We start from the raw sequence: 27561 nt of genomic DNA, 5'->3' as shown, positions 1-27561 counted from the left end.
TTTAAACTAACCCTTTTTCAAAAAAAAAAAAGAAAAAAAAAATGTGCATAAAAAAACTTAAGAAAAAAAAAGAGGTGTCCTGTAAAAAGGAAGCGGGCGGGGACGCTAAACATTTCTATTTTTCTATTTTTACTTGGCCTAATATTATTATGTTTTGGGTATTTACACACCCACAAAGCCTAGTTGAGAATACCGTGTTCAACTCTAAATTGGTACTTGTTGACCACAGTTGGTAATTTAATCCTTTTATACAGTCAAAAAGTTTTATCTTATACAAAATGACATGTTCTCTAAGATTTTGTTGTTTTCGCAATCTTTTGTTACATGCTGACTATAGACTGTTTTAGAACTGCATTGGTGTGTATCAACTATATATCAGTTAACATATTTAATAATAATCTTGCACTTTTTGGCCCCCCCAAATTTAATCTTTGCCCCCACTTGCCCCACCAAATGAAAATGTCTAGTTACGCCACTGGTGGGGAGGAAGCCTGAAGCAGAATCCGAAGCCAAAGCCGTGGTTTCCAAAAGGGCCCTAGTTAATAATTGAAATTTAAATGGTAAGTCTGCTGCCACCTAGTGTTCGAAAGTCTATCATTGTGTCATAACAACCAGTGAGATCTTTTGCCTTTTCATCGTCACGCGTGACTACTCAAGATATGAAACACGACTCAGAACCAACGATATCAAAATACACTTCTGACATATTCACTCCTTTCAATTACTCGCCATTCTATGAACAACATGCATCGAGATTTAATACAAGTGTTATTAATCAGTGTTGATGCCAGTAAATAAGTGTTTGAAATTTCCGCGTTGACGTTTGTCACGCCAGAGTGCTTTACCCTTCCGCATCACGTTACGTCCCCTCATTACTCGTGCAGCATAAGGGCTGTGATATGACTGATCCATTGTTTATAATGGATTGCAGAGTGTTACAAATTAACAGCAATGAACTCATCGATTTGATTCATTGCGACAGCTCAAGTTGTTTTTTATTGGAGTGGTCAAGGCAAAGGCAAATGAAAATTGTACTATCATAAGGGCACGTCAATACAATAAAAAAAAACTGAAAGCTGTTAACTTTGACCCCACTTGCTCTAAAAGTTGGATCGAGTCTTGCAATAAGGCTTAAAGTCACCTGGAAGTGGTATTTTTTTTAAATAAAGCTTTTGTCACTAAAATATGTGTTTTTATGAGAGGAATGTAACTAAAAAATTAACTAAGGTTTAAAAATCTTAGTTTTTATTGTATTTACAAATTTACGAGTAGGCCCTGACCCGAGAGGGCGCTGTTCGTGACGTATTTCAAGGCGCGATATTTGGAGAGAAAATTTGTAGTCGGGACCCGTACATTACGTCTGGAAACATGACACATCAAAACAAATTTAGACACGATTTTACACACATACGTACATTGAAACTTGAACATGTTGAACGCCTAGTGGTTTTTACAAAAGCTATTGCTGCTATTTTGATTTAACTATGCGACTTTTTAGTGACCAAATGGTTGTAAGATGTGGGTCTGCCTATGTATTATTATAGAAATACGGCCACGGAGCAGACTGCACGCACGCACTATAGCTGCTGTATAATGGGCGGACGGTCACATAGGACCTGCACGTACGGTGAATCGCATGCGGTACCCACAACAAATCGTGTCACTTGGCAAAAGCTAAAAACATACCCTCAAAGTTCAAACTTACCCGAATTTTTTCACGTTTAGCAAATGCTCCCCTGAGTTCGTCACGTCTTTCAGATACCTTCTTCACTTCCCACTAGCTAGACAATTTTTTGGGACGGCGTCGTGTTTAAGAATGGCTCTTCTCGTCATGTCAAATGAGTTGTGTATCCAGGATTCGAAGCACGACGGCTCTAAGTGTTTGCTGCAGCGCTGAAAAAGTTAATCTGACTTTCGCAGCCCACAACCGCCTATACTTGGGATCTGCAGGAAACAGATGAAGACTGACCCCATCTTTAGTTGTTTTGCTGCATCCAGCAGCAATACACCTGGTCGGCATTGCAGGAAAAATGCCAGAAAAAAAAACCTTTTTCGCAGCGTACAAACTCAGTCACGTCTTAGAATTACATGTACTTTTGCACGTATGTTTATCTACGCATCGAGGGGGGTCTATGTTTGATCGAGGCAAAGTCATCCTTTTCCTACGTCACAAAAGGGGTAGGCGGAGTCAACCCCAGTCACTTATTTAATTTTTTTAACATATAAATCGTGACAAACAATTACTCAAAATTTGTTTCATTGTTAATAAACATATACTCTTATGTTTAAAAGAAAAAAAATCCTGTTTCCAGGTGCCTTTAAAGTTGTTTATTGATTTTTAGCATTTCGGTTGTTGCATTAAAGGAGCACGTTGCCTTGGATCGGTCGAGTTGATTTTTGTAAAGCGTTTGTAACCGTTTGTTATGGTTGAAAAGATGTTTCACAAGTAGAATACAATGATCCACACACATTTTTATCGAAAATGCGAGGTTTTATTTTTACTTTGCGAACTAACACAGTCGGCCATTATGGGAGTCAACAATCCATATTTTAATGTCCGACCGTACTAGTCAACGAGATAAAATGAAAACCACGCAATTTCGAGTTATACTTGTGTGGATCAATATATTCTACATTTAAAATATAATGTTTAATCATATGCATTTTATAACAAAGGGTTACAAACGCTTTTCAAAGTCCAATTCGATCGATCAAAGGCAACGTGTTCCTTTAAAAATCCCCGGATATAAGGTGAAAACAGTAACTCGTGCCTGCAACATTATACGCCTGAAGTCATTGGCCATCACTTATTATGACGGAAGGTTATGGGAGGGTCAAGTCGATAACGAACAGATTTTCTTCTCCAAAGAAAACAATGCGCATGATGAGAGAACAATGGAAGCAGAACAAAGAAACATAATCGGAATGTTGATACCCTCACGTCCTGCCAACACTACCGGAATTGCTTTGTGGTACAAAATATATCGCCCAGGGCGACCCTTTTACGGCACATATAAATGAAGCAAAGAAGAGAGAATATATGTTTACTTAAATTTAGATCTTTGTGTACTAACAAAATGTATTGAAGTTAACGTGCTACAGGCTACCATACAACCAGAACACCTAGTGTTGTACTTTTTACAAACACTTCAAACCTAGTTTTGCTTTTCTTCGTCTCTAAACTCGTATCTTATTTTCCTTGTCATGTAGTGTCATGACTTAATAGGGTTAGTGTTTGTTTAGTGAGTATTATTAACCGATTCAAAGAAACCACCGTACACACCGTATACGGCCCGTGAGACCTTTGCTTGGGTTTTCCCCCTCTGGCCAGTTACAATGTTTGAGCTATGCGACCCTTGCGAGGCAATACGATGCTCTACATTTTGAATTCCTTCCTGATATGGTCCTAGGGGCCACAAACTACGCTCGCTTGATTCTGTTAACTCCAAAAAGAGATCAAGTGCTACAGCGATTTAAATTGTAAGCCAGAGATTGTAAACTGCTAAACCTAAAAAAAAAAAAAATTTTAAATCATCGACTGGTTGATATGTTAGAACCAAAAAAGAGGATAAGTCTGAAAGCAATTTTGCTGAAACACAGAGAGTCGTTAAACCTACAAGATAACTCTTAAATTATCGACTTCGCGATATGCTGACCCTTTTGTTTAAATCACAGTACAAAATAAGTTTTGATTTACCTGTGGCGTGTTTATTTAGAACTAAGTTAGTCAACAAATCAGATCCAATTGGTGTATTGATATTATTGAATAAACATCGAGTCCAATGCCAGAAGGAAAAATACGCAGGCAATAGAAACAAGGGGATGAGTGCCATTACTGGGGTTGAACGAACGCAGCTTGATTTTGTTCACCACTGTTTTAATTTATGTATTTGCTAATGATGTTTTTCTAGGTTGACCTTGCAGCAATCAAATCGTTCAAGTAAGCGTCTATTATTCAATCAGGCCGTGAAACAAGACGTTAAACTACGACTAATGATGCGAATTGCATGGTTTTATGCAGACGTTATGCTATAAATCAACCGGACTACGGTTTCGTCTGTCTTGCTCGACAAAACGGCGACCTCAAGGAAAGAGAGCACACACCACTAGAGACTTCTCCCTACAACGCCCCCCCCCCCCCCCCCATCACTGCCAACAGCCTGTCATCATACGTTGTTTATAGCCACACCATCTCCGTTGGCGTTCACACTTCGATCGCTTCAGGTTGGTCGTAAACGTGTTTGCGAGGAGGACAACTTATCACACTCTCTTACAAGCGATGTGGGCGATTTGGCGCAGTCTGATCGCCGAGACAGGAGCACGCGGCGGACTGTGAACTGAACTCCCCGGGCGTGATTTGAACAAGTATGTGTCTCCCAGGTTCAAACCCTCACCCCTCCATCTCTGTCCATCTTAAACCGTGCTCTCCTTCTCTCTCTGATTCTTACGATCTACATCTTAGCATCTTTCTGATACCGTTTTGAATTTGCTGACAGCATGTTCTTGCCTCGGAGTAACCTTGACGATCACAGATTATTATCTGCTTAAAGTCCTAGAGCGTGAAATCACAGGTGATATACACATCTTAATGTGATACGCGCGCCCTTGTGGGCAGCCAGCAATTTGATACCGATCTATTACAAAGGAATCCCAGGCCTTAATTCCACTTCACTCTCAATAGCATTACGACAAAATATGTATAGGAATTCGATCGCAGTGAGACTTGCCAAATATTAAATCGCCTATTAAATTTACTATGCATTATTTTTGTGTTTCTATGTTACTTATTTCGATTAGTTACAACCTAATAAAAGGTTGCTCGAGGATGGTCGGAACAAAGCGAACAAATTGCGCGCTCAAAATAGCATGTGTACAGTTAAAAACGTATAGTAGGGTTATTTCCATTAAAAGAAAGTGTGTCACGAACACAAAACGAATAGAAACGTCAAACATCCGGATAAATTAGGTCGGTTATATGTATGCTTCCAACCACTAACTGTTTTTAGACGTAAAGGAACTACACAACAAATATAATAATGTGAATTAAGAAGACAAATACAATTAGGTCAGACTTCAACGTTTCATATCAAGTTCCATTAGTGCGCAAGAGATGCACAACATACACTGTGTAGCACACCCATTTACTATCACGCTATAGTTGCTAGATTGCGATGATTCATGTCAACTTCCAACAATAATAGAGCATTTTTTTTTCTCCATACATTGCCCTTATAACCGTGCATGATAATTATATCCGTTCAATAGATCACCCGATACTCCACATTTATGTTAGTAGTTAACCACAGCAAAGGGTCACTGGAAGTATGGTACTTATCAAACACCGATACTACCTCGTCTCCCTGGTAACCATGACTGTAGGTACCTACCGAACACCATCAAATCTGAAAAGTCTTGTGTACTGGTATAGACCTTATGCATTGACGTCATCCAGCGGCCATCTTAATGGAAAAAAGGTGACGAAACAATCGAAACGCACAGATTTGTACGCGCGGCGCACAGGATTGGCCAATGAACAACCTCCTTTTGACCTCTAAGTGAGGGCGCCCTACTGAAATGACGTCATGTGCATAAGGTCTAATGGTAATTGAAACCCACTGTTTGTAACAATCCTGTGTAAGTTGTAGATACCGTAAGACTCACCAGTCAAAAAATCAATTTCAAACTGGTAGCGTTTTTTAGGTATAGCCGAAGCCTTGAGTGGCTATGTCAATACGGGAAGTAAAATCTTCGATTTGAATCACAATCTGAGAAACGCTACTGTCAGTAACGTTTCTCATATTCAAATAAGTAGGAACAAAAAGTGATATTTGGAATTTGAAACTTTGCATTGTGGAAATACGACATGGAAAAGTTTACGGTAACACCATGTAATGACTATATCTCTAATGAGTTTGGTTGGTTCTAAAAAAGTGATATAACCTGCAAAATTTCAAAGGAAACAGTTTTTCATGTCAAAGCTGTTGTACTTCTTTGTCGTACAACCGGCTCTATTCAGAGCCAACACTCACCCTAAGAGATTTACACATTGTTGTACCCGCAAGTTTACTATTTATGTATAGTTTATTATTATTTATCCACACCATGCAAAGTTTCGAACAATACTTTCTTAGTTGTTATTGCCATTATTTTCAGAGTCATTACCAAACGTAATGTAGACCCTTTACAACACTCATGAACTAAACCACTCGTCACTAAATCATGGGTTATCATGTCATGCAGCAGAGTAACGTGAAAGCACTTGTTAAAGATTTGCATTCTAAATATAATTCAAGTCATGCTATCAACTAGCAACAATACCCTCTGCCTAGCTTATTTGTCTCAGACACAAAGGTCAATCGAGGGGCGGCTTTAACGTTTAGTCTAGTCGGGGTTTTCCTATTTGTATTTGTTGTTTGGTGTACCGAATAGTGGAATGGAGAATGGATCGAGTGTAAATAAATTCTACAACAGCTATTTAAAGGGCAGCTGATCTGCAAATTATTTGTATTGTGGAATTTTATCATATTGTGTTTTGATGTATGGAACGGCCTACTCTGGGGAAAGAAATTTAATTACTGTGTAGTATTAATAATGCAAGGTTTGTGCGATGTACCATGAAAGTTTTACCGATTCACTGATAATTAAATAAACAGATCAAGACAAGCGGCAAAAACTGCGGTGTTAATTTTTACTCCATGGTTGTGTTTCAACATATAGATACCCAACAAGAATCGAAATTTATACGAAGGTGTTGAAATGAAACACTAGTTTCTGACGATATAATTAAACTGGTGTTAACTTGACACCATTTGGGGTTAATTTTGGTTATATCTTGGTATCTATATGTGCCAACACCCATGGTGTCAATTTTAACACCACTGTTTCTGCAGTGTGTTAAAAGCTTACCTTCACCTCCCTGTTGTAAACCCTTCCAACCAGGAAAATAGATTTCTGTTCAGTTACTTTCCTGCAAAAAAGGAAAAAAATTCAAATTTAACAAAGGCATAACAAGGTATAGTGAATGTAGTTGCAGAAAATTAAAACGCAAAATGGATACGTACAAATATGCTCAGAGTTCAACCCCAAAGTGCAAATAAAACGATCATCCGCGATAGTACTTCTAGTTGCTGGAGTCAGAAATCGTAGAGACACGATGTGCTCGTCAAACCCTGGTCATAAACTGATGCACGCATCTGTATCGCAATTGGGTGGTGTAGCTTGCAATGCGCATGGCTTGACGTACGATTGAGTCAGGTTGTTAACACGTGGATGGGTAGACCTAGCTGAAATGGATATCAATCACCAGGTACGTTTAACCATGTTCCGAGATTATAGTATTCAACCCGAAAATTCCTATAAGCGTCCGAGAAATCCTGAGAGTCTGTTCAACCAGGGAGCCGGCAAGTGCGTGCTGTAGTGTTGTGAGGCCGACCGGATTGTAGTCGGTTACCATGGACAGGCTTCCCACGAGTTCGTCGATTGTCCCTGGCGCTACATTTCGCGGCACAGCAACCGGAAGAGAATCAACCTTGTGCTATCATTATTCTAAACTCCGGGTTTAAACAATACCTAATTATACTAAGTGTGTTCTACCATGAATGATTGAACAAAATATGCATGTAATTAAGCGCATACATGTATTGTGAAATTAGGTATCCGAGTACATCTACTGCATGGCCTTTAGTGTGTATCGATTCCCTTTAATTTATTTGTTGCAATTTTACGCTGTATTATTTCGCTTCAAGTTGCGACTGATACTGAATTTCCTGTCGTGGGAGGGGATGGAGGAAAACATGTTCGGAGGGGGGGGGGGGGGGGTTGGACAAAAGGGCGGTCCAGAAGAAACTCGCTTTAGGCGATGATGTCTCCAATGATACGTGTGTTTTGTAAACACGTTCAGATGAGCAAAGACTCATAATCAGATACTGTGACAACTTTCCCCCCCCCCCCCCGATGTGCATGGTACAAATATTGTGGTTGTTAAAGAAGAGGTAAATTCATGGTAACTACTATCAATCAAAATGTTCAACCACATATTTTTGTTTTCCTGATGCTATTCATTATGTCATATGTCATATTTGCCTCATTGCAACCATTTACCAAGTGTGTTCAAGATCATTCCCAAAGGCACTGTACACTATTAGCAATAACTCAGAAGCCATTAGTACTTGTATTATTATAATAATTTTGAAAAAAATTTGTTAGCATACAATTACAAATTCCATACTACTCCAAAAAGTTAAAGGCATTGGACACTTTTGGTAATTTCGCAAAATAATTGTTAGCATTAACAAAACTTACTTGGTAACGAGCAATGGACAATTGATTGTTTAACTCATTGTGACAATTGGCTCCCTCTGGAGTAACGTACTTTTTGAGAAAGAGATTAGTATTTATCAATCAAATATTTCAACTTGATGACCAAATGAGTCACAATTTTCATTGATTTGTTAGTTTATACATGTTGTGACATACCAAGTGAGAACACAAGGTCTTTGGCAATTACCAAAGATGTCTATAGTGCCTTTAAGGAGACTACAGTCGATACCATCTTGAGCAAGCTAATTTCAACATCAAATATTGAGAGCTTGCCTTCAAGGCGCTGCCACACAATGGTTGTTTTTCAGACATAGAATGAAACCAAACAGACGTAAGAGAAGGATCGGCTCCCACCAGATATTCTGTTTACCCGAACCTGAAATGCCGAAGAGAGAGTGTTACCCCCTTAGAGAAAGGATCTCAAAGGAATGCGCTTCGACCCTCAATCTTTATCCGTCCGCTTTCTGCACGCGGGAAAGAGTGCCCTTCGGAAACTGTATTCCTGCATAATGTACGTTTCATTTGCCTTTAAGGGCTTTGGACTATTTTTGTGATTACTCCAGAAACAAAATACAAAAACTAACTTGGTAAGGAGCGATGAAGAGCTGTTGATATAAGTAATAAACAATGCGAGAAATGGCTACCCCGAAGTAACGTAATTTTTGGGGGTAACTTTCTTACTCAGACATTAAAGACCATACCTAAAGCCGTGTAGGCCTCTGAAACCACACATTATTCTCTTGCAACACAATTTTCAGAGATTTGTATGCATGATATATTGGGATACATAATTGGAATACTAGTTTTGACGACACCAAATAATTATTTTCAGTGCATTTAACGTTGCGTATGTCATAGGGTAGCTTTTAAGCCTATATGGATGTGTTCCAATTATGAAGTTGACATAGTTGTGCACAACATTCACAGGTACACTTTATAGTTACAAAGACATAAAATGTACAACAATTAAATATTGAGTATAAACTCTTTGCAGATCTTGAGTACGAAGTCAAGCACTTTCATTGTTAATTAATATAACTAACAATAAGCAAAAGTTTTTCGTTAAATGGTCACCAAACAATGTGTACAAATGGTTTGTCTTTACACACTAGCGTTGATAGAATGAGTTTTTCTTGTTTGTACTTATCAGAATTATGCAGGAAAAATTATGCATATCATGGTCGAAAATGAATTAATTCCGCAGAGTCATGAATATCATGGGCCTATGTTCCCAAACTCATTACGGCTGTGGGCAGTGATCCGGGGCATGGAACGTGGGTCGTTGGTTCTCTATGGAAATAGTAGGGAAACAAATTCAAAATTCAAGTAACCGAAAACACTTCGAATAAATGCATACTGCAAGTGATTATTATTTATTTATTATTATTTTTTTTTATTACAGCAGTTTATTTATGAGAGTTTTTAGTGAATTTCATAGAGGGATAACGGAAAATGCGAGACACGAACATATTCATACGGCAGTGACCGCTTCCCTTGGACATTCTGTCAGGTTTATAAGATATAGAAGTAAATCAAAGTATTAATTGAATACAAGCATTGACAAGAAATGTCCCCATCGACATTAGTGCATCAATCATTTCGACTTTTAGTCAAATTAAATCCGCAGCTAATTCTATTTCAAAAGGGGATACAATTCATGATGACATACTTCCAAGAATAGAGCAGGTAATTAATATATCTTATTTGAGATACACGATGACACAATGACAACTGATATTTTTTATTTGGTTGGCCCTTTTGTGTTATCTATAATTAATAGAAGAAGACAGATGGTGACTAGGATCTTCAACAGTCGTCTGATCTCGCTTCCAAATTCAACCAGCCGCATTTGTATACTGAGTGTTACGGACGTACAATGATTGGGAGTTGATAGAGCACCGTACAAACTGGCTGGAAGTCAACCAATAAAAAAAGTGCTCTCGGATGGATTGAAACCTTTCACATCAGTTTTTAATGAATGCTTCTGGGCTCTGGGAATAATGTCTGGTTTAAAGAATAAAGAGAGTGTGTGGGGAATGTTGTTTGTTTGAACAACCGAGGCGGGAGATAGAGCGCGCGAAATGCTTTTTGATGCGAAGTGATTGATACCCAATGTGATAAAACTTCTCAGCACCCTTTTAAAGTGAAATGTGTCAATGTCACATTTGCTTTCGCGGAAAGTATGATTAATGAACTGTACTTTGGACTCGTTATATTTCGCTTGGAGTAATCGGTTGAACCCCGATACTGTTTCCAATCATTCCACTCACATTCGCAAGACAGCGTCTGCTAAGAACTACAAGGTCATTAGTGCAAATTGTGTGGATTGCGCAAAATTGCTTAACGTATTTTGGTGCTCCTGGTTAGTGTTTTTTATATCAAAAGATGCCTTCAGAGCATTTGTTCGGCAGGAAAAGAAACATTCATTTTCTAAGTAAACCGGTTTTAAAGACCCTATAGTTCTAAGTATTATGGAGGGTTTCCAGTCATTTGACTATCTTCACCACTAGAGAGAAAATTCACCATTGCTAATCACTCTTAAAGCTAATGCCAATAAGATCCTTAATCTAAAAGCTTACAGCAGATTTTGCAAGTGAACATTTTGAGAAATGTTTCACTTTGAACAATTTAATTCCCCAAAAATTTACTTAACCGCGTCAGGTTGTGTGTTAAGTAGGATTTGAAACTTTGCATGGTAGATATACGATATAGAAAGATTTGCGGTTACACCATGTAATGACTATCTCTAAATGAGTTGGGGTGGTTCTCATGTTGTGTGTTGATTCCTTCTTCCTAACTCGTTTCGAATTTGCGGCGATATCTCGAAAACGCGAACACGTTTCGAAATTAAATTTCCGCAGGTTAATCTTTTGTTTGTACAAATAGATTCATAGGATTAAAACAATCGAACGTTTCCGAAAACCAAAGGTTTTCTGTGCCCTTAGAGCATGCTGCCATCCCCGTTTTGAATTGAATAGTTTATAATGTGGTTTACTTGTAATGATCCGGTTCCGTAATTTAGTTCAGTAATAGTTGTAGTACAACAACATTCATTTCCAATTCCTCAATCAATATAAATACAATGTTAGCAAAGTGAAACTTAAAATTCCGGAAATTGGGGGCACAACAAGTAAGCACAGGGGTCGATTTCACAAAGAGTTAGGACCAGTCCTAACTTAGGACTAGTCCTAGGAGATATACAAATTGCATGGATAGTCCTAAGTTAGGACGAGTAACTGGTCCTAACTCGAGATAAGACTAGTCCTAACTCTTTGTGAAATCCACCCCAGCTTGTGTTTAGGGAGTGCCCATAGTTAATCGCCACAATTAAAACAAAATGTTGCGTATAGAAGTATCACACCTTAGTATATCCTTCGATTTGATTGTTCATGCTGTAGGATAGAATATAATACAGACATTACATTCCGTGAAACAAGAAGGCACCCTTAAATAGTGTAGCGTGTCTCCCAATTTACACCAACAAAATGCCGGTTGTGAGTACAAGTCTGCTTCACAATGCTTGCGAATCCTTCCCAGCAAAAGCGGCTTCTAGCAAAGCAAGAAACGTTCTGAATGCAATATTCGACAAAATCATTTCCTATAATTGAAACTGAAGTTGCCAGCAGCAAACATTAGGAGGACTCAAATGCTAAAAATTAAATCAACGGAAGTAGGGAACTGGTTTAATCTACTTAAAGCTAGGGCACGTTCGTCAACTATACAAAGTGGTGATTTATTGGTGATGTTTTACCATTTTGTGTGGCGGCCAAAGATAGATTTTGAAGACTACATTTGGTACCCCCGTTCATTGAATTCCTCCCTCAGGTTATTGCAAAAATATTCTCAAATAACAAGATCACATGTCAGTACCAACAAGGCAACTTGACTGAATGTCTACGGTGCAAACACAGTTTGTTTTAACAGCTGTTGGAAAAGGGCAACTGCTACTGGCTAGGGACGAACCCATTGTGGTTTACCCGTTATAGTTATGAATTAATGCTTTATATTATTTAAAAATGTTTTTTTGTTTTCTTCATTGGGGTTTTTATTTGTTCGTTCGTCAATTTTATTTATTTATTTATTTTTATTTTATTTTTTTTGGGGGGGGGGTTGGGGAATTGTGACTATAAAAAATTGCATTTGGTTTTCCAACCGAGAAGGCTTAATGAAGTTTTGGGGAACACGGTTTAATTAGTATCAGTGGTGAATTTAAAACGGCTTCGAGATACAAAAAATTGCAATGTGTATTGCAGATCAACATAGTCATGTTGTTTCACAATTTCATTGGAGTAAATTCATACACATTTAGCCCCAAATGAACTACTGCGTTAAATTTCATAGTTTAAATCTAGTGTAACAAAACTGTACACTGTTTCGTGAAAGGGCTGACCTGAATGGTATAAAATCAACCTTTTTTACTGTGTCTGTTTAACTTGCTTCACACAAAAATCACGGTGTATTGGAAATTAATCTATTCGGAAGTCTTGGAACCAAGACTATATAACTGACTATCCCTAGCCGGAGACTTTGCCAAAATCGTGATCTTTAAAAGGGCCGACGGAATTTGTTTACAAGTATACCAGTATCTCTGCTGCCACCAAGCGTTCAATTTGATTTCGAAGTCTCAAGAAAACTTCATCCATCAATCAACCATACCAGTAGACTGGTCCCCTGACAATCATCCAAGTATTACATCAGATGTTCAGGCTACCATACAAGTTGCATACAATGTTAAGATCGCTGTGCTTTTGACTTAAAATCCTCGTGTACCCCGCCTGACTATTAAGCAAAACATTTTGATGCTTTTACCACAGCTGTAAACTTAGTTTTTAAAAACCTCCGTGCAATTTGCAAGAAGGATTACGACGCGTAAGCTTCTCGGACGATAACCATCATGATGGCATGTGCAAAGGCTTGTTTGCACACTAGCCCTAGATCAAATGTAAGTCCACAAAGGCTCCTTGTTACGCATTAAAGGACGCAATCTCATTAAAACAAAACTCCGATAGACTGTCTGAACCCTTAAATGTCAAACAAATTCTGCAAGTTTCGGGTAACATACTGTAAGATATTTTAGGATATATCAAAGATGGGAGTATCTTAATAATGTTAGAGTGCAGTGAGTGTTCTTGTCGATCAAAAAAGCAATTCTCCTTGTAATTGACAGTGACGCTGTACTGATTTAACAACTGAGCGGTTCAGCTTTGCTCTTTAAACTTACGGCATTGTTTTTTTCGATTCGCATATAATGGATTAAGTATATGTTTGTACCTGGTTTAGTAGGCTTCTTAAGACGGGTCCAGTTCGGGTACAAAACGAAAGCCATGTCGCTACTCATCCATCGTTCCATGTATACGCATCAAAGCCACCGTTTTTTTTTTTGTTTGTTTTTTTTTATTGGGGGGGGGGGGGGTTCCCTTCTTAATCAGACGTTGATTTGCAAAAATTTTCCCGCTTTTTCTGGACCCTGAATCCGTTGCCTCTCTGTTTTGCTTCAAGTTGAAATATTTTGTATGTACTTTGGAAACGGTCCGGTTTGGATCGAAAGCTAAGTCCATCCACCCTACTTGTTGTACATATGTATGTACGAAGGCCTGACCATCTGTATGTATCGCCTGTTAAAGGCAGTGGACACAATTGGCAATTACTCAAAATAATTATTTGATTAAAACCTTTTTTTTGACTAGTAATGGGGAGAGATTGGTGGTATAAAACATTGTGAGAAATGGCTCCCACTGAAGTAACATAGTTTTCGAGAAAGAAGTAATTTTCCACGAATTTGATTTCGAGACCTCAGATTTAGAACTTGAGGTCTCGAAATCAACCATCTAAACGCACACAACTTCGTGTGACGTGTGGGTCTTTTCTTTCATTATTATCTCGCAAGTTCGATGACCAATTGAGCTCAAATTTTCACAGGTTTGTTATTTTATGCATATGTTGAGACATACCAACTGTGAAGGCTAGTCTTTGACAATTACCAATAGTGGCCACTGCCTTTAAAACGGAAACCTTCAACTCTCTCGTATCCAGATTGGCTTTAAGGATTTGGGAAACCAAGGATTTGAGAAAAAAAAACAGTTAACATGACAGTTTCTGATAAAACCAAACATTGCACAAGATCAATCTACGATAGTATCTCTTTGACAAATTCGGTTTATTTTTTCTACATGTAGGACTGTTCCCCACAATCCTCGGTTTATTTGACAGCCTCTTTTTTACTGTAAGTGTCGTTATCATTGGTCATGTTTACTGCTTGCTTGTAATGCACTACTTTGTTTGTGTCCATATTACTTTGATTCTGACTTTTCGTATTGCGAGTACGGACATAAATGTAACATTGAATTGAATTGAATTGAATTGAATTGAATGATGACCACATGATCCCTGTTATTCAATTATACCTTATATTTTGAAAAGTGATCTGTTTATATGCATTAGCACTGCAACAAAACAAGATATTGATTACATATACTTTTAAGAAATTGGGTATAGTTATTATCAATTAGAAGTGTCAAATTAATACAATCACCTTTACTGACCACGCAATCCGCCTATGTCAAAGTGGCTGTGTAACTCAAGCATGTTGCTGTTTTGCGTGAGAGGGGTCGCCTAGTATTACAATGCCACGGACGGCCACTTTAAGGTGAGGGCAACAATTACTGATTTAGACCAACAAACCAAAAGAAAATGTCACCAAGGACACTACGCCACCTACTCATTGGACTGAGACGGGATTACCCCTTCACAGTCCATAAGGATGTACACTCTAAAAACTCCCGGGTCAGAATTGACCCGGATTTGGGTCCCAGGGGGCCAGACAAATTTCTGGGTAAGTTTGACCTGGAATCCGTGTAAATTTGTCCCGAAATCCGAGTCAAAATCCCCGCTTTTTACAAAATGTCTGGTCACAGTGACACGAAATTTTTTGGTCACAGTGACATGGATTCCGGGTCATATTGACACGTATTCAGGGTCAAACTGACCCACAAATGAGTCAGGCCCCCGGGACCCAAATCCGGGTCAATTTTGACCCGGGAGCTTTTAGAGTGTAGGCATAGGTAAAATCCACTGGGAGTCTGGTTGGTTTAGCAGACTACACTACCTTCCCAACTTTTCATAAAGCCTTCCGTGTGGTGGCGTGACCGGGATTCGAACCCACACTCTGCTTGGATCCAGACACCTTGACCGGTCGGCAATAACATGCCGAACTCTTACAACAGAGAAGCTACTAAAATTTTCAATGCTTTATAGGTGTTCTACGTATCAACTTACTATACCGGTGATATAAAAATACATCAAACTATTTTAGACAACTCAACAAACCTTCAAAGTATTGACTGGTTTGCTTGTACAATACCATATCGGCAGCCAAAGTACGAAACGTGAAAGCGGCAGAGACACAGTTTTTGTAGTTGGCATATTGTCAAATGAAAATGTGTACAATTCTGGAAATTTTGATCAAGCTACCAGCACAAAGAGTATTGGTTCATTACAATGGATTCAGAGAGAGATCACCGACCACCTGTTTCGCTATTTTTGAATCCAACCAATTAATTGTATCAGACCATGGCGACAATAACAACCTCGATTTACCTGTCAGCATACGTATCAAACAAGGTATGTACAAACTACAAATATCCAACTAAAAAAAAATGTGCCTTGTACGGGATAGCCAATACCCAAGAATGAAGGACGAAGAACTTCATGGCTGTCGATCCAGGAAGGGGGTTATATATTTCTATGTAAAAAAGTAAATAATTCGATTGAGAGTTATGATAGAAAGTTTCTTCCTATCACGAGTAGTTACTTTGTTATTTATTTGTTATCTGAAGAAAATAAAAAATACTAATAATAAGAACACCACGCCGGTGTCGCATGCAATTATTTCCTCTGTGCAATACTATCCGGAGGACATTACTGCATATTGCATCTACAATAATGTCCGCCGGACGGTTTTACATATGCAATCGTGCCCGCCCAGACGCTGCTGCATAATGCTGTGTCCGCCCGGATACAATTGCATATGCAGTTGTTTCCGCCCCGTGCTAAACCGCCAGTGCAGTATATTAACCGCCCTTGGTCAACGGAACATGTTCAACATTTTTGTTTTACAAGCTTAGTGCATTTGTCATGGATGACATGGGAAATGTTCGGCCGTTGGATATTCGCTGCAATCATAAACTACGTATTAATGCTGCATATTCGTAGGTTCAGTGCATGCACACTCGCTTACGTGCGCACATACATGTCCACCGGACGGTTTTTGCATAGCCCGGACACGATTGTATATGCAAAAGTGTCCAGAGCGGACAGTATTAGCAAGGCGGACACAATTTCATCTGACACCGGTATCCACCACAAGTGATGCTCATGGCGCAAGGAAAAAACACAAAAATTAATGAGGGCCTCTTTGAACTTTAGAATAAAAGACATGTTACGGATATTAGGAGGCAGATTATTCCAAAGTGAAGGACCAGCATGAGTAAAAGCCTTGTCGCCCCAATTGTTGTAGATATGGGGAACAACCAGTAACGAAGAAGTGGTTGATCTAAGATGTCTACAGGGATTGTAACGGGTAGTTAATTGATAATTATACTGAGGAGCAGAACTTAATTTGTATTGAATGCGATGTTGAACAGGGAGTCACTGAAGAGAATTCAAAACCGAAGTGATATTGGTTCTCCTGGAAGACAAAATTACAAGTTAATCCATTTTCGATAAAGTTCAACTCTTAATTTTGAGAAAAACAAGCCCTTTTTAATGGTAAGTGGGGTAGGTCAAACGTAATACCAGTCGCATACAGGGCATTGCAACCTCATACCACATTGGCTGTTTTTTGTTTAATAACGTCTGTCTTCGTCTAAGAATGTCATGACGAGGGCTTACTTTACAATTTTCCTAAACAAATACTATAATCCCAGTAGAGGCTAAATCAAAGTTCAACTAATCATGGTATTTATAGGAATCTCGTCTGAGGTTGCACATGTAGTGTCAGTAATTGGAAATTGTCTCACAGGATGAAGGAGTTACGAGGACCGAAGCCGTGTATGTGTAAATACAACAGTATTGTCTTTGTGCATAAGATACATCCTTCACCTTCCTGAGTTGCTATGACTGTTTCGTCCTAGCTCGTTAGTGTTTGCTTTGTTTGTCTGTCTGTCTTGTTTCGTCACTGCATGTTTCAGTGCGTTTGTTGTATGTTAGGTTCTGCTCACGGAGTAGTCTATTATGCTGTTGTAAATTCCATTTTTAAAAAGATATATTAAAATTATAACTAAACAATTACAAAGTCAGGCTTGTGTGTGTGTCTCTCTTTTAGTTGTTATGTTATTAAGCCGTTTATATGACACTATTGTCCATTGTTACTAGTATAACTGTACATATTTTGCAAAGTAAATGACTATTGTGATGTATTTTTGCAGATGTACGTTCCATTCGCATTTTAGCAAACCTAACAAATGCACAGATAAATAATCAACTGGCTAATCTGTAGTTCTTACTGCAAAACACTGGCTAAAATGCATCACAAATTACTGCAAAAACAATTATAGTCGGTCCACACAGCACGTGCCTCACACGAAATCAACTTATAATTTAATGATAGGTTCTAACTGCCTTAAGATTAGTTATGAAAGCAACGATTGGCCGTTCGGAGCCGATCGTAGAATGTTTGTTTTTCCCTTTTTTCTGGAATTTTGACGTATTGCTCGTTCCCTTCTAATTGCCTCTGGTACAAACAAACACAATGCTTTCACAACAACGTATAAGTGAACCAAATCACTTAACAATATTCACCCACGTTTCAGAGGGCAAGGTCTTCCGTGAACCCTATATTTTACCTTTAACCAGTTCTTGTTAGTCTCCCGTGCAAAGTCCATTATACACCCACAGCCTCTTCGCCGATGAAGCAACGTTATTCGTAATACGCCAAGAGCATTGCAATGAACGAACAAACTAACAATTTGCACCTCATTTCCCATCTGACTCTCAGAAATGGCCACCTTTACGATAAGGGAATTAAAATGTCACTCACAATATATCACTTGTTTGTTTGGCTGTATTTTTTCTTATGTGGGTCTCAAACCCTGCAGCTAAACTGGTCAAAAAACTGCTTTGTTCTTCTTTTTTTCTCCAACCCTTCTTCGTTTCCTGTCCTTTTCTTCGACTTCTTCTTCTTCTTCCTACTCACCCGTTCCTTGTCTGCCCCCCCCCCTTGAAAGCGATGTGTTAGCTGACTCAATTTGAGCCCTTGATCAAAACGCAAAACAAAATATTCTCGCAAACACAAGGTGATTACAAAATATTAATCTTTAGGTAAATACGTTTTGTTCTTTTGCTTTCCGTTGACACTGCAACAAGAATGTTGCTTTTTAAATTTCCTTAGGGGTTTTGGGATTATGACTGCTTAAATATTAAATTTGTAGTGAACGTATTTTGTTTTATTTTACTTTTCGTGTACAATGCAGCAAGAACGTTCTTCTTAAATTTCCTTAGGGGATTTGGGGATTATGGTCGCTGCAAGCGCATTCTCCTCATGGACAGGTGTAATATACTGTTGATTGTTTCAACACTCAACGCCAACGCAAATGGAGAAGCTGAAACATAAATACACACATCATCAGACACTGACATATACTTTGTAACTAAGCAGCAGTCTCCGAAGACGATCAGAGCATACTGATCGAAACGTCGAGTTAGTCCAACGGTTCAGAACCACCTTAACTCATTTAGAGAAAGTCATTACATGTTGTTACCGCAAACTCTTCTATACACTTTGTAACTGTATCTAAAACGTCGATGTTGGTATGAGAAGATCGCAAACAAACACATCACAATCTTTTCTCAGCTTAAGGTGAGAACGATTCAGCATGTTTACGCATCTAAAACATTTTCTCAATATATTAAAAACAATATATATATATAAAATCATGTCAAAGACAGACTTTTGTGTGTTGGTATCGTTAAGCATAAACGTGAACACAGGTCAGTTTTGTGTTTAGGGCACCGGTACCGGTGTGTTGAGTGACTACGAATCGTAGCCAGTGTCCAAATATTGGTCCACTCACAACAAGAGGCAGCAATTAAATACTACACCTTAACTCGTCCGTTTTTAATGAATGTTTTTCTTACAGACTGAATTGTGCATTTCACAAACAGCAGCACGACGGCAAAGACAAATTTCAACAGTAAAACTTCTCTCAAGCTTACGGTACCTTTGGTTGCTGATGTGATGCTTTCCTCATACACCAAAAGAAGAAGTAAATTACGTTACAAAAAAATAGTATCTTCTTTGACAGCATAAGAAAGTCACCAGGCACATGATACCAAGCTAAAGCCTGCGGTTGACGGCTGCAGACAGAGAAACAATGTTAAGGAACGCGTTGCCTTGCATCAGTCGAGTTGGTATTTGACAAGCGTTTATAACCGTTTGTTATAAAATGAATATGGGTATAGAAAGATGTTGTAAAAGTAGAATACAATGATCCACACAAACATTGCACTGTTTTCCTTTTACCTCGTCGACTAACACGGTCGAAAGGAAAACCGTGCCAGTTTCGAGGCAAATTTGTTTAGATCGTTATAATATTCTAATTTTAAAACATCTTTCTAACCGTATGCATTTCATAACAAACGGTTACAAACGCTTTGTATTGACCTACTCGACCGATCCAGGCAACGTGTTCCTTTACCCTCAACTTGGCGATGGCGTGCTCGTAGCAAATCTTTATGAATCAGTCTTTTCCAAACCCTATTCAGAGACATGAAGCAAACTGATTGAGAAACTGGCGGAACATTAATAGTCAGACTTCTAGATCAAGTAGGTTTTCAGTTTGGGCGTGCACGGTTTCTTAACTGCCTTCAAACAAAACGAACAAGCTACCTTTTACTTCAGGTTTTGAGTAAAGACCTACACTGTGCACTTTTTTTCCGAGGGGTTTTTACTGAGCGTGGATATGACTTGATGCTTTGACAAAAATGCATGGCATGTCATGTTCCTGACAGTGAGTTTTTTTATGGGGTAAAATGTCATTGATGATCGATGGTGCGTTTGCCTTTTGCCTGATGGATGTATATCACATGCATGTTTCATGGGATGGTTATACACAATGTCCAACCAGTTATCAAAGGACTTGCACTTTTATTGCAACTTTTTAATCACATGGGTTCACGGTGTCTTCAGTCTGCATATTTGTAAAAACATGTCACATGTTGTTTCAGATAAATTGGTTTCCGTGTGGACTTTCAAAACAAGGTATTTTGAGCACAATTCCTACGGTGTTTTTCAATCGAAGCCTTTAAGAATGCGTTACGTGTTCCTGTTGAAGAAGACTTATGGCAAACTTCATCAGTGACGATATTTGTATACTGACACCACACAGGTGTAGTGTGAGGTGAGATTCGGATTTGCAACTTCACTGACTGTGGCTAGATTAACACCGGCTGGGAATAATTGGTTTCAAAATCATTGTTTCGCTTCGTCTTTGTGTTTATTATTGTTTAATTTATTTATTGTTGTTTAGTTTGTTTTCATGTTTGTAATGACCACTGAATAATACAAAACAACCACAACAAACACACGAACCAAAAATCCATAACAATTTGTATTCAGATTTTATGGGAACCAACCAATTTGATGGCCTAGGGGTCTGCAACCTATAGATCAAAAACATTATTGTCCAATACTCGAGAATGTTTTTTTTTTTTCTTCCCAAAACAGGTGCAAATATTTCTTCAAGTTCTAGACCTGATTGACATAGTGGTCGTTGACCCTTTAGGCAGTATGCAGCCTTTAAGACAACTCTAGTTATAAAAACACTTTATATTTTTGTAAACTAAACCAAATCGTTAGGAAAGGTTATTATTAAAAGCACAGACGCCTACAGTTTGTCGGACACTGATTGAGTACAGCTAATCAACTCATATCGCCCCCATGATCTTCTGGAGTCCTCCTGGCGAACATCAAAAACGCAGCAAGAGGAAAATGGGCTGCCCAAACACTATCACCAAAGACACAACTCTCAATCAAAACGAGACCCAACAACTCATGAGGGATAAAACAACCTGGCACCATTTCATCAAAGCTGCTTCTAACTACTATTCCGTCCGAGGACGAAGGGTGATGATGATCACTTATTAAATCGTTTAAGAAAGGTATGAAACCAACCTTGCAATGGTAGACATGTTTTCCCAGGGTATTGATGGTTGTTTTACCATATCTAGGTCAAAAGGCTTTCAGTGTGGCTGGGCCAATGATTTTAAGCAATCTCCCAACTGCCATTAGGGAATATAATACTCTATCTGCTTTTCGTAAAGTCCATAAGACTCAACTTTTTCCAAATTAATTTCTCTCTAGTGCGCTATGATCTTGATGGAATAGCGCCTTATTAATATGAATTGTTATGTTATGTTATGTTATGTTATCATTAAAGGAACACGTTGCCTTGGATCGGTCGAGTTGGTCTTCGAAAAGCGTTTGTTATAATATGCAAATGCGTAGAAAGATGCTGTAAAAGTAGAATACAATGATCCACACAAACATGCCTCGAAATTGCACGGTTTTCCTTTTACCTCGTCGACTAACACGGTCGGCCATTTAGTAAAAATGATAGTAACAAAAAACAATGTGAGAAACGACTCCCTCTGAAGTAATGGAGTTTTCAGAAAGAGGTAATTTCACTCAAATAATAGTGTTATGCATCTGAAAGCATACACAGTTGTGCGCCAAAGGTGTTTTCTTTGATTAATCTCTTGCAACTTCAATGATCAATATTTGAACCCAAATGTTCACAGGTTTGCTTTTTTCATGCATTTTGTTGGGATAGACCAAGTGAGCATACTGGTCTTTGCCAATTATTACCAAACGTGTCCATTGCGTCTAAGTGCTTTCCATTCAGGAGCAAGATGACGAATAGGTATGTTTGTTTATAAATCTGATCCGGCTGCGGCCTTTCATTCACAAATCCAATAAGACTGTCATGTATGGAGCCCTATCACAACATTGCCCTTGTTTTTTATCTGAACTAGATTTAGGACAAGCCCTCTGCCTTACATGACTGGGTTACTATTAGAAAAAAGTGCAATAGTGTCCTCTCAGTCCACCATTGGATCTTTTGTCTCGTTTTGTATCAACCAATCAATTTTTTGGAGGTTCACCCAAATTTAACTAATAATGTTTTCATTATCTTCTTTTAATGACTGTTAGTCTTATAGTGTGCTTTCTTGTAAAATTTTGTCTCAGACTGCCTGAGTTTTAAAGTTGTATTTTTCTTCTTTGTAAATTGCATGTAATTCAGCCTTTGGCTGCAATGTGTTTTTAACAATAAACCAATTAACAAAACATAACATTTACTTGTTTTGAGCAAATTAAGATGCAGATTTATCTAGGCCTATACCGCATCGGATTTTTAAGAAATCGTTTTTACTCAGCATTGGTAATAATGGAGGGTTAGTATTTCACGACATAAAAGACAATGGTCTTCTATGCAGTTACAAAGCAATCTCCCACACCTCTTATTAGTAAGGGTCATTTGCAATATTGTAGCATGGTTGTCCCTTTTTGTTTAAGATTACCTCGTGTGGAAAGAACTCAGTTTGTGTTATATCTAGGTTGGGAAGAACTCAATGTTGCTAAAGCTTCCACGGCTCAATTGTAGTTTAGATAAGAAGGTGTGTTTAGTTAATCACTCTTTAAAACAATGGCAATGGGATTTACTTTGATTAAAAGTACAGCAGCTTTCGATTGTTTAAAGCATTAGGTAATCATTTTACTTCGGTATGATGTGGTTAAACCACTTTAGTTGAAAACCGATTCAAGACACTTTGATTCCCATTCATAATACTTTTTCGGTCAAAAAACATCAACACTTTTTGGTCAAAAAATAAAATAAATGCAAAAAATATAATAATTTGTCAATGGTTTATTTCAATACAACACCCCTTCAGCTATGAAATGGTAAGGCCCTCGGGTTAACAACCCCTTATAAGGGAATGCTGTGCGCGTCTTGCGTATCGCGTGATGTGGCACAACTGTCCCGGCCGTTGCTCTCGACCAATAGGAATGAAGAAACTGTCTTATAAGCACAGGTGCAAGCTCGCATGTCACGCCCATATTTCAAAACTTTTTTAGTGGCCATAAACAAAGGTTTATACACACCCACGTGACGCGCTCTCCACCAATAGGAATAGCGAAACTGTCTGAGGTATTATGAATGTATAACTATGTTCCGTGTACACAGGATTAGAACAGTCTTTCTGTAAAAAAAAAACAAAAAAAAAAACAGAGGTATGTTTTCCCTTTCAATATACATTTTAAAAAGTTATAATAGATTCTTGGGATTCAAAAATTAATAGCATTTTAAAGTTCGACGACGCACAATAAATTTAAAGAGTTGTAATTTATTTAATAAATTATTTATACAGTATATTTACATGTGGTGATTCCTGTCTTAATTCCTGTCTTTTCCATGAGAAAAATCAACTGGAGCAATATGAAAGTCTTCGGTTTAATCAGCTTTTCGCAATATCAATATTTTGTACTGCATGTATACGTTAATTTTATATAGATCGTTATGCTGTTATTGATGTGACCTAATTATTCATTGACATTCAGAAAGAGGTGGTTCCGTCAAACGAATACCACTTTAATCTCTTTCTTCAAATTCTGCCTGTTTCGGAAGATCTAAGGGCCACGTGCACTTTTTCTGGAAACATTTCATCTTCAAACATCTTGCTCTAATGTCCTAATGCTTTGCATTTGCGTTCATACCACTTTACTCCACTTTCTACTATGTTCGTTATTGAACACCGCTACATTTAATTAGAGCAATTCTATTAAAAAAAGGCAGCTGAGAATGGAGGTTGGGACGATCGAACTCTCCTAACAGGAGCAACATTGATATGGAAGTTGAATATGTTTGCGATTCACCACACCTGAGAACGTCGGCAAATACAACCTCGTAACTCAAGCCATGGCAAATACACGATTGTTTGCTCTACTACATTACTGCTCTCCAGCTCCCTTGTTATATTATCTGATTCAGTCAAAAGTGTTTAGGGTTTTGTTCTACTGGTTACATAAGCCGAATAAATAAAAGAATTGGACGCCTGGTCACTGCGTGTTAACCCAGTTTTTTTTTTGTTTTTTTTTGCATTGGGATAGTTTAAGGCGCTACTAGAACAGCATGTTTCATTGCACCTTCTGATAAACAATATTGTTAAAACAGTCAAACATTACTTCCATTGACTGTTAATGTCACCATGTTCAAGTGTATATGTGTTACGAATACCTAATACATACTACTGTAATCCACGCCTTTTTTATCAAACATTTATTTTATTTTTGCCCTTAATTTTCACATTTTAACAACGTTTCTCAATATCGATAATTCACAACTATTTACATAGTACTGTATAACTCCACAAAAATTGTCTCCAATGATTGGCTCAAGGACTCCTTAAGAAGCTTTTGAATGATAAAATGGTGGTTTGTGGGTGTCCGTTGCTAGTGTTTGTAGCTGGAAAGAGAGTCTGTTTGTTGTATATGCTTTCTCGTACTTGCAATGGCTAATTAGAAGAGATAATAATGACGTACTCGTACCAATTGCTTTCTTTGTGCTGAACAAAATCGTGGGTGGGGATAATAAACACTTGCAAATGTCAGTTGTATACAACAAAGCATCTATTGTCATACACAGTGTCCCGTCTGAAGGTTCAACACAACAACTTGACGTATTGACCTTTCAATTAGACTAAATATATCAACAACCATCAATGGTCCTTGCGCCCCCTTGTACAATAAACGGCATACGGATGGACGCCACTGTATCTGTATAATTCAGCTTGGGATCAAGTAATTCAGGTCACGTGATAAATTACAGAACTATACCCGTTGTCGTTGGAGATAAAATTTGGAGCAAATATTGGCTAGTGACACATTGTGTTTTCTTTTTATGAATGCGCCATATCCATTAGTGATTTTTTTTTAATTTATTTATTTATTTATTTATTTTTGTTGGGGGGGTTCTATTTGGGTTTTTTTAGGGGGGGGGGGTTCTTGCATGATGAGAGAATAATACAATTGATATTTTCCCCCATCATGTTAACAACACATTATCAACAGACAATAACGAAATTTACTGTTGATGCCATCAACAAAGTAATGAACTGTAAACATCTTTATTCTATATAGCCTTTACACAATTTAGAGAGACAATTGTTATGTAAATTAATTAAAATAACTAGAGCGAATTTTCTTATTGTTCATAATATTGTATTTATTGCACTTTCTTTTGTTACTGTTATGTTTTTCCTTTGTACGAGTTAATTTATTGAGGATATGTTTTATGTTTTGGATACTCTTATTGTTGCTTACTTTTAAGCGCCTCTAGAAACGAGCGAAATTTTGTCAAGCAGAGTATTTCGTATAGAGTCCATTCGCTGATGTAGCTTTAACCCAAAACTCCTCGTTTTACTTAGACGAGGGCATTTTAAAATGCTAACTGAGAGTACATCATTAAATTTGTAATCCCGCACGGTTATTAATATAACACTAATTCCTGCGTCACGGTAATTTCATTAGTAATGTTATTACATTCTATGATCCCCTTGGCGTTGTCTTGTTTTGCCATTTTGCATATCAGACACGAAAAAGGCAATAACATTTATTGTTTCACCAATGGTGCATGATAGGTCTACACCTGATGTATATTAAAAAAAAATTACTGACTAAAATTACCGGGGTTCGTTAAGTCGCCCACTCTGTGGCTTTCCAACTATCCTTCACCGGCAAACATCGAAAGTCAACACATAAAGATCCGTTGCGAATAACATTATTAGTGTTTATCTTAGCGCTAGATTGTCATCACAACTGCTACAGTGAGCTGTCATGTTTAGAGCCAACATACACATGTTAAATGAAGCTGGGCTGACAGACTGATAACAAACAAGTTCGTCTGAGAAACATTGCTGCAAGTAGACACCTAACGTAAACTGTGCTGCGTATGTTATGCAAGTATACATGAATGTGGTTAAACAAATCAGCCCGACGCCGTGTATTTTAATATTGCGTATGTCATTACAGGCACTGGACACTAGTGGTAACTGTCAAGACTACGCTTCACAGTATTGTATCTCACGTATGCATAAAATAACAAACTTGTGAAAGTTTTATCTCAATCGGTCGTCGAAGTTGCGAGATAATAATAACAGAAAAAACAGCCCTGTCACACGATCGTTGTGTGCTTTCCGATGCTTAATTTCAAGACCTCAAACTCTAATTTTGTGGTCTCTAAACAAAATTCATGTATAATTACTTCTTTCTCGAAAACTACGTTATAGAGGGAGCCGTTTCTCACAATGTTTTGTACCATCAACCTCTCCCCATTACTCGTCACCAAGAAAGGTTTTGTGCTAATAACTATTTTGAGTAATTACCAATAGGGGCCACTGCCTTTCAAGCCATTGGACACTTTCTGAACAGATCAAAAAAAAGGTTCACAGATTTAAAAATAACTTATAGGGTTTACAGAAGGTAATGGTGAAAGACTTCCCTCGAAATATATTCTATGAATTGCTTTGCTTTTTGAGAAAACGATCAAACAATTTATCAATTCTCGATATCGAGATTAATGGATTTATTTTAAACACATGTCATGACACTGCGAAACGTGTGGAAACAAGGTTGGGTTTTCCCGTTATTTTCTGCCGACTCCGATAACCGATTGAGCCTAAATTTTCACAGTTTTTTTTTTATTTTTTATTTAATATAAGTTGAGGGCCTTTGGTCAATACTGTTTAATATTGGTGTGCGATTGCTTTAAACCACATGGGAAACTACCGGGTGAACTCGAAATGATTTGGGTTGAACACAGACTATTTACAAGTCAATCTTTCTCAGTTGATAAAGATGAAATTTTGAGGACGGGACGACCCTAAATGCTGATGTCGAATGATGGAGACAGCGTTAGCAATAGACCCTAATACATGATGACTTTTGGTACTATTTGATTGATAATTTTGTCCACGGACTGTTATTAGCATTCGCCAATAGAGTTGATAGCTATATCGAAATTGTCATCAAGCCTGCAGCGATCTTTAGATTACAATCCATGATAAATGAAAGGTACTCCGGACACTCAACGCTAATACCGACCTTAAGCTGAATGGTCACAAAAGACACTTTCTCTCTGGGATTATTTTCTTCGATCACGGCCTATTGGCTGATGAGTTAACATGAACAAT

The 27561-nt window shown here is 38.0% G+C and overlaps 1 protein-coding gene across 2 annotated transcripts in view; it reads right to left on the bottom strand.

The window, feature by feature from the left end:
* LOC139941481 (kiSS-1 receptor-like) overlaps window positions 1–27561 on the bottom strand; it is a 127189-nt gene that overhangs the window by 62730 nt on the left and 36898 nt on the right. Inside the window, exons 1-2 of one of the 2 annotated variants that reach the window (XM_071938009.1) lie at window positions 7062–7200; window positions 6907–6967 (exon numbers count right to left, since the gene is read on the bottom strand). The gene's annotated coding sequence lies outside the window, so the exon portion shown is untranslated. Of the gene's footprint in view, window positions 1–6906; window positions 6968–7061; window positions 7201–27561 lie in introns of those variants that run through there. The other variant, XM_071938008.1, reaches the window with a different exon arrangement.

Source organism: Asterias amurensis, chromosome 9 (genome assembly GCF_032118995.1).
Source record: "Asterias amurensis chromosome 9, ASM3211899v1".
NCBI classification, from domain to species: Eukaryota; Metazoa; Echinodermata; class Asteroidea; order Forcipulatida; family Asteriidae; genus Asterias; species Asterias amurensis.
This window is presented reverse-complemented; position numbering and strand designations above follow the sequence as displayed.